This window comes from Monodon monoceros, unplaced genomic scaffold (genome assembly GCF_005190385.1).
Source record: "Monodon monoceros isolate NGI ecotype Baffin Bay Population unplaced genomic scaffold, NGI_Narwhal_1 Super_Scaffold_19, whole genome shotgun sequence".
Lineage (NCBI taxonomy): Eukaryota > Metazoa > Chordata > Mammalia > Artiodactyla > Monodontidae > Monodon > Monodon monoceros.
This window is the reverse complement of record NW_021703775.1, coordinates 31325078-31341371: the sequence shown is the minus strand read 5'-3', so window position 1 is coordinate 31341371 and position 16294 is coordinate 31325078. Positions and strand designations below refer to the sequence as shown.

The following is a 16294-nucleotide window of genomic DNA, read 5'->3' as shown; positions in this document are numbered from 1 at the left end:
TTGGTGCTACACAGAGGTCTGAGTTATGGGAGGGGTGATCTTCCTCAGGGCCTGGTGTCAGGGCCTCCATGGGCAACGAGATGAAGACAAGGACCCTCTCTGGGTGCAGGAATCCAAGCAGAAGCCTGATTGAAAGTCACATCCTCACTTTTCCTTTTCCCCTATAACATGGACCAATAATCTCAAACCTGAGTGTGCAAACCAGAATCACCCCCAAGAGCCTGTTACGAAACAGATTTCTGGGCCCCACCTCCAGAGTTTCTAATTCAACAGATCTGGGATAGGCCTGAGAATCTGCATTTCTCACTAGTTTCCAGGAGATGGTGCTGTAGCTGGTTTTGGAACTACACTTTGAGAATCACCACCGTCAACCATGAAACAGAGGGTGCAGTAGCATGTTTCCCATGCCAATCCAATCATTTTAGAAAAGACTGACTTTCCTATGCCTTCCCTCAGGATTCCAAACTGAGGACAGAATCAGCCACTGCAGTTTTCAACAAAGGAAAAAGTGGAGTCACTTTGAAAAGGAGAAGTGATATCTCATATTTGAGGTGAGTAAAGGTGCAGCTCAGATTAAGTCTGGACTATGTTCCCAGGGTATATGAAAGGGATCGGTCAAGCCTTTGAGAACTAGAACTGAGGGAGGAGTCAGGAATTCTAAACTATCAACTAGATGACAATCTTTCTCTTTTCCCTAACAATTTCCCTGGCATTGGACAGTCTTATCTTAACACACCTATCGTGAAAACAAAGTATGTCAAATACTTGCTCGATTCCCAACCTATGTCGCTCTAGGATGTGATTGGATGGACTCTTGTTGTGGAAAGAATTCTTGGCTTCCCGTCTGCACCTGGGATTGGGTTTCCCCTACACCAAACCAGAAGAGCAGCAGGTGGAAACATCAAATGCTCTTTATCTACCTGCATACTGAAAGCAGGAATTCCCAGGTCTTCATGAACTCCCTGTCATTGAAGAATTGCATCCACTGGGCATTCTGCGAAATTCAGTGGTAACTTCCCAAGTTACTTCAGGACACCAGCCAGCTGCCACCTTCTCTAAAGATGTTAACTTCTCTCAGACTAAGTATCACCACCCAAGAACCCTTACTGCCATACAAAAAGTCTTCTAATATATACCTTTTATATGTATTTTATTGGGAGGCGGTAGCTCCAATGCAAGGGGATAGCCACAAAGATTTTTTTCAGGTCATCCTCAATCTGTCCTTTCCTTCCTGTTGGGTGATCAGAAAGCCTTTAAGTACCCTAAACAAACTTGCCACATTAGACCCACATAAACTTGGATCTAACTCAGTGGTCCTCAGCTGGGGCCAACTCTGGCCCCCAGGGACTTTCGGCCATGTCTAAAAATATTTTGGGTTGTCATAACTCAGGTCAGGGATGCTCCTGACATCTAGTGGATAGAAACTAGGGACGCTGCTAAACGTCCTACAATGCACAAGACAGCTCCCGCAACAAAGTTATCCAGCTCTAAATGTCAGTGGTGCCAAGTTGGAGAAACCCAGATAAGTGACTGTCTAGAGGGAATAGGCAACCTGACTCAGTTCCTAAATAATGAGCAGGATCTCTCGTTAAATTTCCAGCCTAATAGCACTCAAGAAAGTCCCTAGAACAGTGTAGTTTCTTCACATCCACACGAGAAGAGTGAGTATTTAAAGCCATGGTGTCATCCTCGGATGATGGGTACCTTAGGTTAGGTCCTCCCAGAAGGAACAAGTACAAGTGGTTCATTTGGGAAGTGATACCTGGAAACCTCAGTAGGGGAGTGGAGATGTAATACCAGGAAAGGAAGGAAGCCATTAGAAAGTGTGTTTTCAAGCAAGTTGCTACTGTGGGCAACTTCATCTTAATTCCAACAGGGAATGCCAGGAGAGACTGCAGAACATTCATTATTTTCAGTTATCCCAACCAAGAGGCAAGGAGGCTGAGATATTTACTCACGCATCCTGTCAGTCACTGGTCGAGGGATCCCAAGGGTTACTCATTCCCCAGCACTTCCAACCATCTCAAACACAGGTAGAGTGGGCCCTCAAGCAAAGTCCGCAGGCAAGAACTTTCTGGTGTTGGTAGTGATACATGAAACTGACAAGTGTATGAAACTGATAAGTCTGAGTGGTTGTGGATGGGGCCACCAACAGCATCTGCTACAATGAGATTGCTGAACGCATTCATTTTTTACATTGTATTTCTCTCATGTTGAATATTTACAATAAATTTATTACATTAGTAACAAGAATAAAACACATATAACTAAAAATACCAGAGGGAAATGCAAAGAGCATTTAAAAGATGGGATAAAATGTAGCTCTTACAAGCAACTAAACTGTCCAATTCAAAACTAAGAACAAGGCAATTCAGAACCATATTGTACCCAACATGAAAGAGGTGACCCACCTTGTGGTGTTGGTAGCACGGTCATTTTAGATCTGTCATCTCATGTGCCACTAAGCTCCGAATCAGAGGGCCTTCTCAGTCATATTCCTAGTGCCTGCAGCAAGCTCCTGGAGGTGACAGAAGGAGGAAGCCAAGGCAGAGGTCCTGGTTTCCTAAACTTCACGCCTGGCTTTGGATCGCCTGTCTACAAAATTTGAAAATCCAGACTTATAAAAAGTACCTAAGTTTAAATTTAAAAAAAACTATCAGCGAAGTAACTCTAGCAGAAACAAGAATGTTATGGGGAAATTAACTGATTTCAGTCAACACTGGAATGTTAAAACCACCCAGTCCATTTAGTGAGAACTCGCTTTCCAAAATCTGGTGTTTGTGGATTCATACACAACATAACTAAGAAGTCTAGACCTCATCAACCATCAAATACTTTATTTGTTACCTTTTTTTCACATTACTTTTTAATGCCAATAGTCTGAACCTCCACTCAAGTAATACATACAAAAGAAACTGAACTTGTTTCAACTGCATTAACATAAGGTGAATTAATTTAAATTATAATACTCCTCAGAAAAATGCAATATCAGTCTAGGATTAATTTTAGCATCTTTCCTACCAGAAGAAGGTGCTCAATTATTCTAAACTTAGGAATAATTTAAAGTAAATTTAAAGAAACTTTTCATATTTCAAGAGTATCTCAGAAAATAATAATTATTTATTGATGTATATATTTGTTTTTCGCTACTTAGCTCCCATTTAAAAAGTTAATCATGAACATTTGGGAAGGAGAAAGGGCAGAGATTTTTGTTATTACAGATAAGGATGATAGCATTGAAACCCAAAACAATAAACACACACATACATTTGTCTTTTTAAATTAATAAACATATTTCAGACAGTTTCATTCAGCACAGAAAAAATCATTTTAACGAGAAACACACATCCTTTTGAAATATTAACTATTCAAAAATTAATGTAAATTTAAAAAGAGGATTCTTTAAAAATAGAAAATGAACAGATTATTCCTACAGTATCAATTTGAGAACTTAAAATATTGGATATGTCATTGTAGAGGAAAAGGCCAGTCCAACAAAAATACACTTCATAGGACAGCTCTTTGGGAGGGCATTCTACCTGCTTGTGCTTTTTCTCTACATGAGGTATGTAGGTCACCCCATCCAAGAATCTGTGGATAAACATTACCTGGAAGAGTCCTTTGAGCTAAAACTTAAGGCAAAATAACTTGCTGAGAGTGGCTAATTCACATTCTAGAATGAGAATGATCAACATTTTCCTATGGCTGACCTGTGGCGAAATGTACACAGTGAACATGGAGTTCTGACATCCCCTTCCTCCACCCTGTCGTCAAGACCACACATCTTCAGCTTGACCCTTTCTGGACCTTTCATCTCCCTACATGTGTCTCATGATCATGAAACTTTCGTCTTATGTCATCATGCACTGAAATTTCAATTTTTATTGTTCAGGGTATCTTACAAATGGATGATCATTTCAAAAATTCTTTTGACTTTTCACTCAAGCTGGTGCAGTGATTCACCACTCTGCTTCATAAAGAAAGCAACGATAAAGTGTAAAGACAAAAAGACAAAAATCCAAACTTGGCCTCAAACACCAGATAAAAATCTCTGTAGGTCAGAAAAGGATATAAATGCTAAGCAGTGAACGGGGCTGTAGCTGCAGACTCATTGGGGTTGTGTCAAAAGTATGCAGCAGACAACTTGAAAAGGCTCCCACTGACCACAGATGGAAAATGAAACCTTGAAAAGAATGATATCTACCAAAAATGGAAACACAGTGAAAGTGGGAAATCCGGAGTTGATAACAATACTTTTTAAAAAAATAAGTTGCCTTTTAAGAGTGCCAGAGACTCAAATCATTATTCTGAAGGCTGACAAACAAAGGAAGAGAATCAAGTATTTATTCCCCCTTTCCTATATGAACTATACCTCTGGGTAACAATAGATGGAAAGGGAAAATTCTTCTTTAGGAGAAGAATTCCACCTAAATAAATAAGAAATGATGGAATATCACCATTTTGCAACCCCTAAGGAAATAATGGACACGGGCAGATACCACCAATGGCTGCTAAAACCAGTAGGTGAAAAGCTGGTCAATCTTAATGTCATGAAAAACAGAAACAGATGTTATGTGCCTTCTCTTAAGTGCCATGGGAAGTATACACCACCACCTCCGAAGTATTCTTGGAAAAAGAAAAAAAAAAAAAAAAGCCAGATCTCATCAAGCCTCATCTATAGGCCTATTATCATTTTATGGGTAATGGAGGAGGTGGAGGTACACATTGAACCATATCACGGAGGAAAAGAGAAACTACGTTAACCTTCTTAATAAATAATTGTAAGAAAACAAGAGATGAGAGTTGGAAACGTTCTACATATTTGATTATTTTTTTTAAGTAGCGTCAGTTTTTTTAGATGTGATAACTGCATTGTACTAATGCTTTAAAAAGATTCACACTGAAGTATTTACTGATAAAATGATATAATGTCTAATTTTACTCCAGAATAATCCATTGCAGGAGGGAGGAGGGAGGTTCGAGGAAATGCAACTGACCATGTGATGAGAATCATGGAAGTTACACCACTAGTTAATATTACAGAAAGAGAGAGAGGTGGAGGGAGGGAAGGGGTGAGGGTACTAGGGCACTGAGTGGAATTTCATTGAATCTGTACACCTTTAGTAGCCAAGGTGCGGCTCAAAGACCAGCAGCATCAATGTCACCTGCCAGCTTGCTAAAAATGGGGAATCTCAGGCCATGCACAAGATCTCCTGAATCAGAAACATGAACAAGATCCCTTCGTAAAATTTGTGTACACAGTAAAGTTTGAGAAGTACTTTTGCAGATCACTTGGAAGAAAATGATTATCCTCCAATCCATGCTATACTACTCCATTTATTTAGGTCTACCCTAATGGCTCTCAATAATTTTTTATAGTTTTCTGTAGAGTCCGTATTAGTCAGACTGGGCTGCCATAACAAAATACCACAAGCTGGGTGGCTTAACAACAGAAATTTACTTTCTCACAGTTCTGGAGGCTCAAAGTCCAAGATTAAGGTGTCAGCTGATTCAGTTCCAGGTGAGGATCACTTCCTGGGTTGCAGATGGCCACTTTGTCTTCACATGGTCTTTCCTCTAAGAATGAGCAGAGAGAGCAAGAGAGCCCTCTTGAGTCTCTTCTTATAAGGACACTAATCCTACCAGATCAGGGCCCCACTCTTGACTTTATTTAACCTTAGTTACTTCCTTAGAGGCCCCATCTCCACATACAGCCACACTGGAGGTTAAGGTTTCCACATATGAATTTTGGGGGTACACAAACATTCAATCCATTAACAGAGGCCTTGGGCCAAGCTTTTTGCATTTATTCCTGGATAATTAGTATTCTTAACTGATTTATGAATTATAATAATTTATTTGCGGATTCTTCTAAATTTTCTGTGTACATAATCCTATCTTCAAATAAAGGCAGTTTTTGTTTGTTTGTTTGTTTTGCGTTACACGGGCCTCCCACTGTTGTGGCCTCTCCCATTGTGGAGCACAGGCTCCGGACGCGCAGGCTCAGCGGCCACAGCTAATGGGCCCAGCAGCTCCGCGGCACGTGGGATCCTCCCGGACCGGGGCATGAACCCATGTCCCCTGCATCGGCAGGCAGACTCTCAACCACTGCGCCACCAGGGAAGCCCCGGGCTGTTCTCTTTTTAAGGCTTTTACAAAGTTGTTATTATTCCCCACCTGTCTCTAGATCAATGCTTCTCAACCTTGGATAGTCATTACATATCTTGAGGAGCTTCAGACAATACCAATGCCTGGACACCATGCCCAGAAAGTCTGATTCGTTCTTCTTAAACCTGAGGATTTTTTTTTTAAACTCCAAAAGTGATGTGGAGCCAGAACTCAGAGCCACTGGTCTAGACACTGCTCTGGAGTCAAGAGGAACAATTCCCACTCATAACAAACACAGGGGAATCTATTTCTTGTGGTGTGGTCTTCTCTCTCCAAATATATTAGAGAAGGGTTGACACTTTCTCATATAATACCTTTTCCTTTGCTAGAAATTGTTCACTGCCTGACTCCTTCAAGGGTCAGCCCATGATTTCAAACAACGTAGCAAAACCTTAGCTATCCAAACAGAGTACATAAGACTCTAGGCAAAGAACCATACATGTGGAGGTCTGAGAACACTAACTTCCCAATAGGACCTCTTCAAATATTAATTTAGAAACCTTATTTGGAACAAAGAAAATAAAGGACAAACTAGAAGAGAAACTTTCCATTAAATTTGTCCAGTTTTGAGGTAAGTCATCTTAATTTTAGTACTATCAACATAACATTTTAAGTAGCATTTTCTTACAAAGCCCCTACTCCCTTTCATTTGAATTTGTATAGTTGATGGTGAAAAATGGGCATGGTTGTACCCACCTTATAGCTGAAGAAACATACGCATAATTTCAGTGACTTATTTCAAAGTCAGCAATCATTGACAGAATCAAGAAAATCAAAGCTGGGCTTCCCTGGTGGCACAGTGGTTAAGAATCCACCTGCCAATGCAGGGGACACGGGTTCAAACCCTAGTCCGGGAAGATCCCACATGCCGCGGAGCAACTAAGGCCGTGCGCCACAACTACTAAGCCTGCACTCTAGAGCCCGCAAGCCACAACTACTGAGCCCACACACCACAACTACTGAAGCTCACGTGCCTAGAGCCCGTGCTCTGCAACAAGAGAAGCCACCACAATGAGAAGCCTACACACTGCAACGAAGAGTAGTCCCCGCTCGCCACAACTAGAGAAAGCCCACGCACAGCAATGAAGACCCAACGCAGCCAAAAATAAATTAATTAATTAAATAAATTTAAAACAAAAAGAAAATCAAAGCTGTGTTGTAATGTTCCTTCTGATGTTCTACAATTAATACTAAAAAATACTCTATTAAGATATTTTCCTCAAGATATATTTTAAGAAGCAGTATTTAAGCCTGGATCTTCAAATTCCATTAAATTTAAAATAGCCACAGGACTTCCCTGGTGGCACAATGGTTAAGAATCCGCCTGCCAATGCAGGGAACATGGGTTCGAGCCCTGGTCCTGGATGATCCCACATGCCGCGAAGCAACTAAGCCCGTGTGCCACAACTACTGAGACTGCACTCTAGAGCCCGCGAGCCACAACTAATGAGACTGAGAGCCACAACTACTGAAGCCTGTGTGCCTGGAGCCCATGCTCCCCAACAAGAGAAGCCACTGCAATAAGAAGCCTGTGCACCACAATGCAGAGTAGCCCCTGCTCGCCACAACTAGAGAAAGCCCACTCACAGCAACGAAGACCCAATGCAGCCAAAAATAAGTAATTAATTAAAAAATAAAATAAAATAGCCCAAAAATAAGTCGAGCAAAATAAATCCTGAAATTTGAAAGCTAGGTCTCTATGGTCTGTAAAGACAGCTACAAATTATATTTAGTTTCAGCCTTTAGTTTTACCATCGTTTACTTTCAAAACGAACTTTGTTTCATTTATTTATAATTTCCCTTTATCTTGATAGCAAATACAAATAAATAAAAACCACATGGCCAAATGATAGACACAGGGGAGATGTATAGGTGACTATTACTGAAGAAGTGTGTAGAACTTTCTTTTTTTTTCAATTATTTTTATTTATTTATTTATTTATTTATTTATTTTTGGCTGCGTTGGGTCTTCGTTGCTGCGCGCGGGTTTTCTCTAGTTGCAGCGAGCGGGGGCTACTCTTTGTTGCGGTGCGCGGGCTTCTTATTGCGGTGGATTCTCCTGTTGCAGAGCACGGGCTCTAGGCATGCGGGCTTCAGTAGTTGTGGCTCACGGGCTCTAGAGCACAGGCTCAGTAGTTGTGGCACATGGGCTTAGTTGCTCCACAGCATGTGGGATCTTCCTGGACCAGGGACCGAACCTGTGTCCCCTGCATTGGCAGGTGGGTTCTTATCCACTGTGCCACCAGGGCAGCCCCAGAACTTTCTTTCCTAGAAATTTTCCAAGAGGATTTACAACCCTCGGCCCCTAGATACTCTGGACTAATAGAAATAGCAACTGAGACTCTTTCAGTGTAGTGACTATGTAGTTTCTAAAGATACTAAATACATCTCACATAAATCTGTCTTGCATTGAGACAATACACATGCTTCACTTCTGCCCCTTCACCCCCCTCCAAAAAAAAAAATTGCTCCAAAAGGAGGGAATGGTGAAAATAAGAATTATTTCTCTCTCCTTGTTCTTGGTTTACAGCAGACACTGATGGCCACAGTCCAAACCCAGGAAGGTTATCAGATATAGTTTCAGGTTGGGGTTTCAGGTCTCAGTACCCATAAATACTGCTGGAACTTCTTGAGTACTGTTAAAGGAAGTTAGACATTGAGACTCTGGTGGCCATATACTTCATTATTGGGGGAAAACTATCCCACTTTCCAAAAGTTCATTTCCACTAAGAGTCAAGTAACATAAGGTCAACCTGATCCATATCATACGTACATCAAAAGGCAATGATAATGTGCCAGTAAGAAATAAAATCAAGAAGGGTTCAGGTTCCAGGCACAACTGGAAGGTCCCAAACTCAACAGGGGAAGAAACACATGCTCTGTTCTTCCATGATCCTCTGACAACAAGCCCCAGGATGATACCCTGGCTTCACTCAATACTCAGTTTTCTGGACAAATGCAACCTTTCCATTCTGCACTTAATATTTTATGTAACTCATTGAAGCTTTCAGATAGACTAAATATATTTTGTCTAAAAATTAAAAGATTCTTTTAAAGTAGTACGTTGACAAATGTTTGGGAGAAAGGGACAGCTGTATTTTCACCTAAGCAGATTTCATGTATCTGTACAAAATCATAAAATAAAATAAAAAACAAGTGTTTGTTACTTTGTCACTGCCTCAATTCCATTTCACATTTTCAGTTGGAGCTATATATCATTTGTAAGGTATGCTCAGTTTGGAACTAAAGCCATTGTAACTTTATAGAAATGGGATGAAATCTTCAAAGACACTCATTACTTTAAATCTGCTTGGTAAGCAATTTTTTAAAAGAAAAAGGAAAACAAATTCTTGTATATGAACGAGATCTCCAAACTCAATGGATTTTTCTCCAAGAATGATCTTTAAAACAGGGTATCAAGAAAATGACCCCTTTCCACGGTTCCTTGACATTCAAAATCTCTGTTCACAAGTTTCCTGCTAAACAAGTTTTTCTTAATATCTAGTTTGGCTCTTATTTTTCACTTTTAAAAACAGAAAAGTAATGGCATGGGAATTTTGAAAGATATTTTGTGACTAAAAGAAACTGGAATAGAACTTTACAATATGGCTTTGGTAACAATAAAGCATACATTTAATCTTTTATGTTACTACCATAACATACATCCAGTGATAAGATGTGTTGGCGTCTCACCTGCTTTAGTTACATATCAAGTTTTAATCACTTTATTTTCTCATCACCCACGAAATCCAAATAGCTTTCTCTTCATTTTTGCGAATGCAAAAGCAAAACAAACTCTTCTATGTTCTTTTGCTGCCACCCAGTGGCTATGATCAGCAAGTGCCAGGATGACAAATCTAACTGAAGAGACAGAAACACACCTTCAAGAAAACCCGAAGCATGAAAATCCAAATTATGAAAAGGGATAAATGTCGAAGCAGTCAGTTACATGAAAAAGGGTTCCTTTATGTAGCATAAAGATTGAGGGAAAACCTCCCCTAGATTGTAATTTCAAGCAAAAATGGGAGCTCAGCACTTCACTCTTCCTAGACTCAGGCTGGTTGGGCGTCAGCGCGTAGTAGGCATTTAAACACCTGTTTAGCCTAATCCATTTCATTAAAATGCTTATTATAATCAAGTGGAAAAATAAAAAACAACGAAAAAGCTGTATTTGCATTTGAATATAAATGGATAATAGGCTCAAATAAAGTATTTTAAATGTTAGTCAATTATCTTTCAGTGAGAGGACTTCCTTCTCTTTTTTCTTTGGCCTCGCCGCGCACCATGAGGGATCTTAGTTCCCCGACAAGTGATCTAACCGGCGCCCCCTGCAGTGGAAGCGCGGAGCCTTAACCACTGGACCGCCAGGGAAGCCCCGAATACTTTTAAGACGGTCTGAGCAGGAGAACAAATTGTCAAAACCGGTCAAAAATTCAGGATGATTTTCCCGTCGCGGACACAAGCGATAGAGCACGGGGTCAGAGATATGATATTGCTCCAAATCATGCTCCAAAGTTGGTGTGCAAATTTAACACCGAGACTACATAAACCAAAACTGAAACCAGCTTTCCAGTGTTTGAAAATTCAGTGTAGGTTTAGCCAATCAGCAAACAGCATCCATGACCCTGGTCCTCTCCTCCTGCGAAGCCCCTCTGTGTGCAGTTTCTGGGCGGGTTATAAAGTTCAGGGCAGAGACAGTGAGAGAGGTGCAGTCTCCAGAGTGGACTCACATCCTAGCCTCACTAATTATGTGCTCTTCGACATAAATACCCACTTCAATTGGCTTGTATAGATCACAGATGAGATAACACAGGTCTGCCCCAACCATGGCCAGGACCTGGTGTTAGCTGCCACAAATGCCCACACATGGACCAGGCACGACCTTAATATACATACGCACAGAAAAATTATTATTCAGAGAGGAAGGGATGATTGGAGAATTTTTCATTTGTAAATCATTTTTTAAATTTATAACCTATGCTTTAACTACAGGTACCAGTACAAAAACAGTAAACAATGAGCCTGGAATCCAGCGGTGTAAATGGCAATCCAGTAGGAACTTTAAGGTATCACTTATTCCACTTTATCTTGATAAATGGCAAAAATATTTAAAACAATTGGAAAGGACAAAGCCCTAGTAAATTCAGTTGTGCTTCCCAACCCACATATTAACAAGCATTTCTTATTTCTCTCTAACAAAAAATATGTATTTGGGGAAGAGGATTCCTAAGCTTTGCCTCATAGAAATTTGAATATATTGAAAATACCTTCCAATGAGTCAGGAAATTCACAAAATTTTAAGACACATTTTAAAGGAAAGCCCAAGTCTTATTCAGAATGAAATGTTCTAGTTGCCAGCTTCTCAGGATGCAGCCCCTAGCTCCATTTCTATTTTATCATCAAGAAATGTAAGATTTTCTACCTCTCCTTTGATCACTTAAATAATTTTTTTGCTTTGAACCCCTACAAAAACATATAGCAGAATCCACAAATAAAAGCTTTAAAAATAAATTCCACCACCACCAAATGCTGGCAAGACGTGGAAAAACAGGGACCCTTATTCATTGCTGTTGAGGATACAAAATGGTACAGCCACTCTGGAAAAGTTTGGCAGTTTCTTACAAAACTGAACATACTTTTACCATATGATCCTGCAATCACACACCTTGGTATTTACCTACAGGCATTGAAAACGTATGTTCACACAAAAACAGGCATGTGGATGGTTACAGCAATTTTATTCGTCACTGCCAAAACTTGGAAGCAACCAAGATGCCCTTCAGTAGGTGACTGGATAAATAAACTGTAGGACATCTAGGCAACAGAATATCATTCAGCACTAAAAAGAAATGAGCTATCAATCCATGAAAAGACATGGAGGAATTTAAATCCAAATTACTAAGTGAAGGAAGCCAATCTGAAAAGACCACATATATGATTCCAATTGTATGACATTCCGGAAAAAGCAAAACTATTAAGACAGTAAAAAGACCAGGGGTTGTGAGGAGGAGGAGATGAATGGGTGGAACACAGAGGATTTTCAGGGCAGTGAAACTACTCTGTACAAGACTATCATGAGGGATACATGTCATTATATATTTGTCCAAACCCAAAGAATGTACAACACCCCGAAGGAACCCCAACATAAAGCATGGACCCTGGACGATAATGATGTATTTATGTAGGTTCACCCAGGTATGTAACAAATGTACAACTCTGGTGGTGGATGTCTGGTGGTGGAGGCAAGAGGGGGTATGTGGGACCTCTCTGTGTTTTCTGCTGTGAACCTAAAACTACTCTAAACATAAAAGTTTATTAATTAATCTATTAAAAATTACATATAAGAGGGAAGGGGAGTACAGGCAACAAGGACATCTCATACAATTATAGCTTAAAATGATTAATTCAAATATTTCTGTAAATTTCAAGGCAAGACATAAGAACTAAGCTTAACAAGTCAGAGTCTAAGAAGATATGTATTAAGCTGTACCTGGTACCTCCCTTAAAGGATTAAAACACACATTGACACTATTCCCAAAAGCTGCTTTTAACATTTCTTTTCAATGTTATATATTTAAATTATTGTAAGTTACCTTAAATGCCTAGCTAAGCAAGAGAATGAAATTTAATTACAGATATTTCCAATGTTATGTATCTAGGTATAATATAGCTAAGTATATGTAATATAGCTCAAATAACAACTTATGCTAAAATAAAAATTTAAGTAGTCGATAATTAAGGAAACACTATTAGGTTGGTCTTTATTACTGTCTTCTACAAATTTAAACAGTGATAGATAAAATCTAGCAATTGTAATTCCTTAAGGTTTAGTTTAAATTGTTTAGAAGAAATCCTAAAAAAGATTTTATCTTTTGCTACACTTATGACGTATATAACTTTTGATACTGAACAATTAATTTCCACTACAATACAGTTAGATTGCAGTGAGAAAACAGATCCTGAAAAAAATATAAGCATATTTCCTATGAACTAACCTCGCTTTATGAAAATTAGGTGCAGTAAGATCCCTCTTCTGATTCGGCATTATTAAGACAATCAAGCAAAGATCCCACTATCACTTACACATAACCCTATTTTTGTGGTATCTCACCTTACCTTAAACAACATTTAGAAGTTTCAAGAGTATAGAAAGCAGGTTAGAAAAAGAGCCACTTTCAACTAAGAATTCTCATTTTTCTGGCTATATCTGAATGTAATTTGTCTAACATTAAAAATAAACTGGGCCCACATGTAGGAAACTATTAAATGCCTACATTTTTATATACACATGGTGTTTTTTTTAAGACAATGAAATATCTGCTATTACACGTAAGCATTCTCACGTTATTTCCTTGTCACAGAAGGATTTTATTTCTTGCCTAACATCTCACAAACTGAATAACTAGCATTCACTAGGTTATCCGATTCTCGTGCTGCTTCTTTGAGCAAATGTTGATCGGTACAACTTTTTTTCTCATTTCTTTTTACCGAAGAAACCATGCACACAACAGAAAACAAAAAACCTTTGCTCCCACTTTACTTCTGCTCATGTGAGGGATTATCACTTTTAAATAACTGGTCTTTAATTCTGGTGATTACCTTCATAACACACACCTACACTGCTATTTCGTTGGCCCTCGTCTATTGACTCCCCAGCCTAAAAATGAGGATTTAATTTATACCACTCCCCGCACCTTACTCCCTTACTCCTTCCAGTTTTTGACAGAAGAATGAAATCACTTTGTACACCAGAAATGAAATCAGTTTGACTGAATCACGTTGCTGTACACCAGAAACTAACACAACATTGTAAATCAATGATACTTCAATTTAAAAAAAGAAAGAAAAAATATAGCTATTACCTTTACAACTTACTTAAAATCACATTCACCCAACAGTGTCGTGCAGCATCCAGGTTTCCTGCCATGAGCATGCCCTCTTCCCTCCTCCCCATTTCTAACTCACTTCTGTCTACCATACCTTCACTTTTACATTATCAAAGTTGATTTCCTTCACATTCTTGTCTTCTGTTTAATCTACTGGTTGATTGTAAAAGCTGAAAACCAGTAAGCAACATTTACAATTTCTTTTAATTAAACTGGTCCCTAATCATTAAGATTAAAAACCCACTTCTGAGTTCTCTAATACCTAACTTTAAAGGGAAAAAAAAACTGAATGGTACACTAGAGTTAAGAATTTGGGGGGGAAAAAGTTTTAGGGCTTTAAAAAAAAATCTCTATACAGATGAATTCAATAAGCAATTTTTTAAGTGGTTTGTGCTCTTGGATGAGCACAAATTACATACAACTTGTGTAAGATGTTTTATGTATTTATTTTCATTATTTGAACCTGACTGCTGTGTTATATTAGGAAGAGACAACATGGCACATGATAACAGGCTTAGTGAAAATCTCTCCCCCATGGAAACCTGACAGGGTTTTCTTTCCTTCAGGGAAATGAGTTTCTTCAAACCAAGGTAAAGTTTAAAAGATGGTACACTCAGTCAAAACTAACAAAGCCTGCTAGAGAGGTCTGAACACTTTGGCTTCAGAAAGAGTATAACAGACCCTTGACATTTCAAGGTCTAAATTTTGAGACCTTTGCTCCAATTCAAAAATAGTCCTAGATTAAGTCTACATAGGTTCCTGGTTTTCTTCAACATTACATTTTCATCTTGTGTCATGAAGTTTCTTTGCACATACTTTCACTCCAAGTTATAAATCTTTTTAATTCCTTCCATCTAAACGGCCATTGTATTAGTTTGCTAGGGCTGCCATAACAAAGTACCACAAACTGAGTGGTGTACAAGACAGGAACGTATTGGCCTCACAGTTGGGGAGGCCGGAAGTCCAACATCACAGTGTTGGCAGGGCTGGTTCCCTCTGAGGGCTGTGAGAGAATCTGTCCCATGCCCCTCATGTAGCTTCTGGTGCTTTGCAGGCAACCTTTGGTATCCCTTGGCTTATAAAAGCAACGCCCTGATCTCTGCCTTCATCTTCATATGGTGTTTCCCTGGGTGTAAGACTATGTCCAAATTTCCCCTTTTATAAGGACACCATATTGGATTAGGGCTCACCCTGTGGTCTCCTCTTCACTAACTACAACCACAACAACCCTATTTCTAAATATGGTAATATTATGAGGTATTAAGAGTTAGGACTTCGGGCTTCCCTGGTGGCGCAGTGGTTGAGAGTCTGCCTGCTAATGCAGGGAACACGGGTTTGAGCCCTGGTCTGGGAGGATCCCACATGCCGCGGAGCAACTAGACCCATGAGCCACAACTACTGAGCCTGCGCGTCTGGAGCCTGTGCTCCGCGACAAGAGAGGCCGCGATCGTGAGAGGCCCGCACACCGCGATGAAGAGTGACCCCTGCTTGCCACAACTAGAGAAAGCCCTCACACAGAAATGAAGACACAACACAGCAAAAATAAATAAATTAATTAAGAGTTAGGACTTCAACATATTCATTTTGGGGGAAAAATTCAACCCAGAGCAGCCATTTTTCACATGATAAAGTTTGACATCTCCTAATCACTATACACTGTTTGAATAACTGCTGAATTTCCCATGCTTGTAACAGAACTTGGCACACATGAAGAGCTCAATATATTTGTTGAATGAATGAGTGAATAAATGAATGTAACAGCAAGTGAGGAAAAAAACTGTAGCTGTTGAGAGATTAGCTAGGCTAAATCATTAGCTGAACAAGGCCTTCCTGCATGGAATTTAGCAGGAATTAAGATTATGCCTTGGCAAAATTGCAAAATACCATATATATACTCCATGAACCTCTAAAGTCACTCACCAAAAAAAAAAAAACCAAAAAAACCCCATAAAGTCACTCACCAATAGTGAAAATCATAAATGTTGAGACTCACAAATGTCAAAACCCACAAAACCCAGCAACTATTATACATATTTTTCCCCACCCTTATATTGCCCCTCCCCACTGGCAACCACTAGTTTGATCTGTGAGTCTGCTTCATTTTTGTTTTATTCACTAGTTTGTTGTATTTTTTAGATTCCACACATAAGTGATATCATAGTATTTGTCTTTCTCTGTCTGACTTATTTCACTTAGCTTAATACCCTCCAAGTCCATCCATGTTGCCGCAAATGGCAAAC

At 39.4% G+C, this 16294-nt stretch overlaps 1 long non-coding RNA gene across 2 annotated transcripts in view; it reads right to left on the bottom strand.

Annotated features, from left to right (window-relative positions):
• LOC114900624 overlaps positions 1 to 16294 on the bottom strand; it is a 52600-nt gene that overhangs the window by 35839 nt on the left and 467 nt on the right. For both annotated transcript variants that reach the window (XR_003794896.1, XR_003794895.1), the window contains exons 2-3: positions 5470 to 5577; positions 2412 to 2595 (exon numbers count right to left, since the gene is read on the bottom strand). This is a non-coding gene — a long non-coding RNA (uncharacterized LOC114900624). The remainder of the gene's footprint in view (positions 1 to 2411; positions 2596 to 5469; positions 5578 to 16294) is intronic.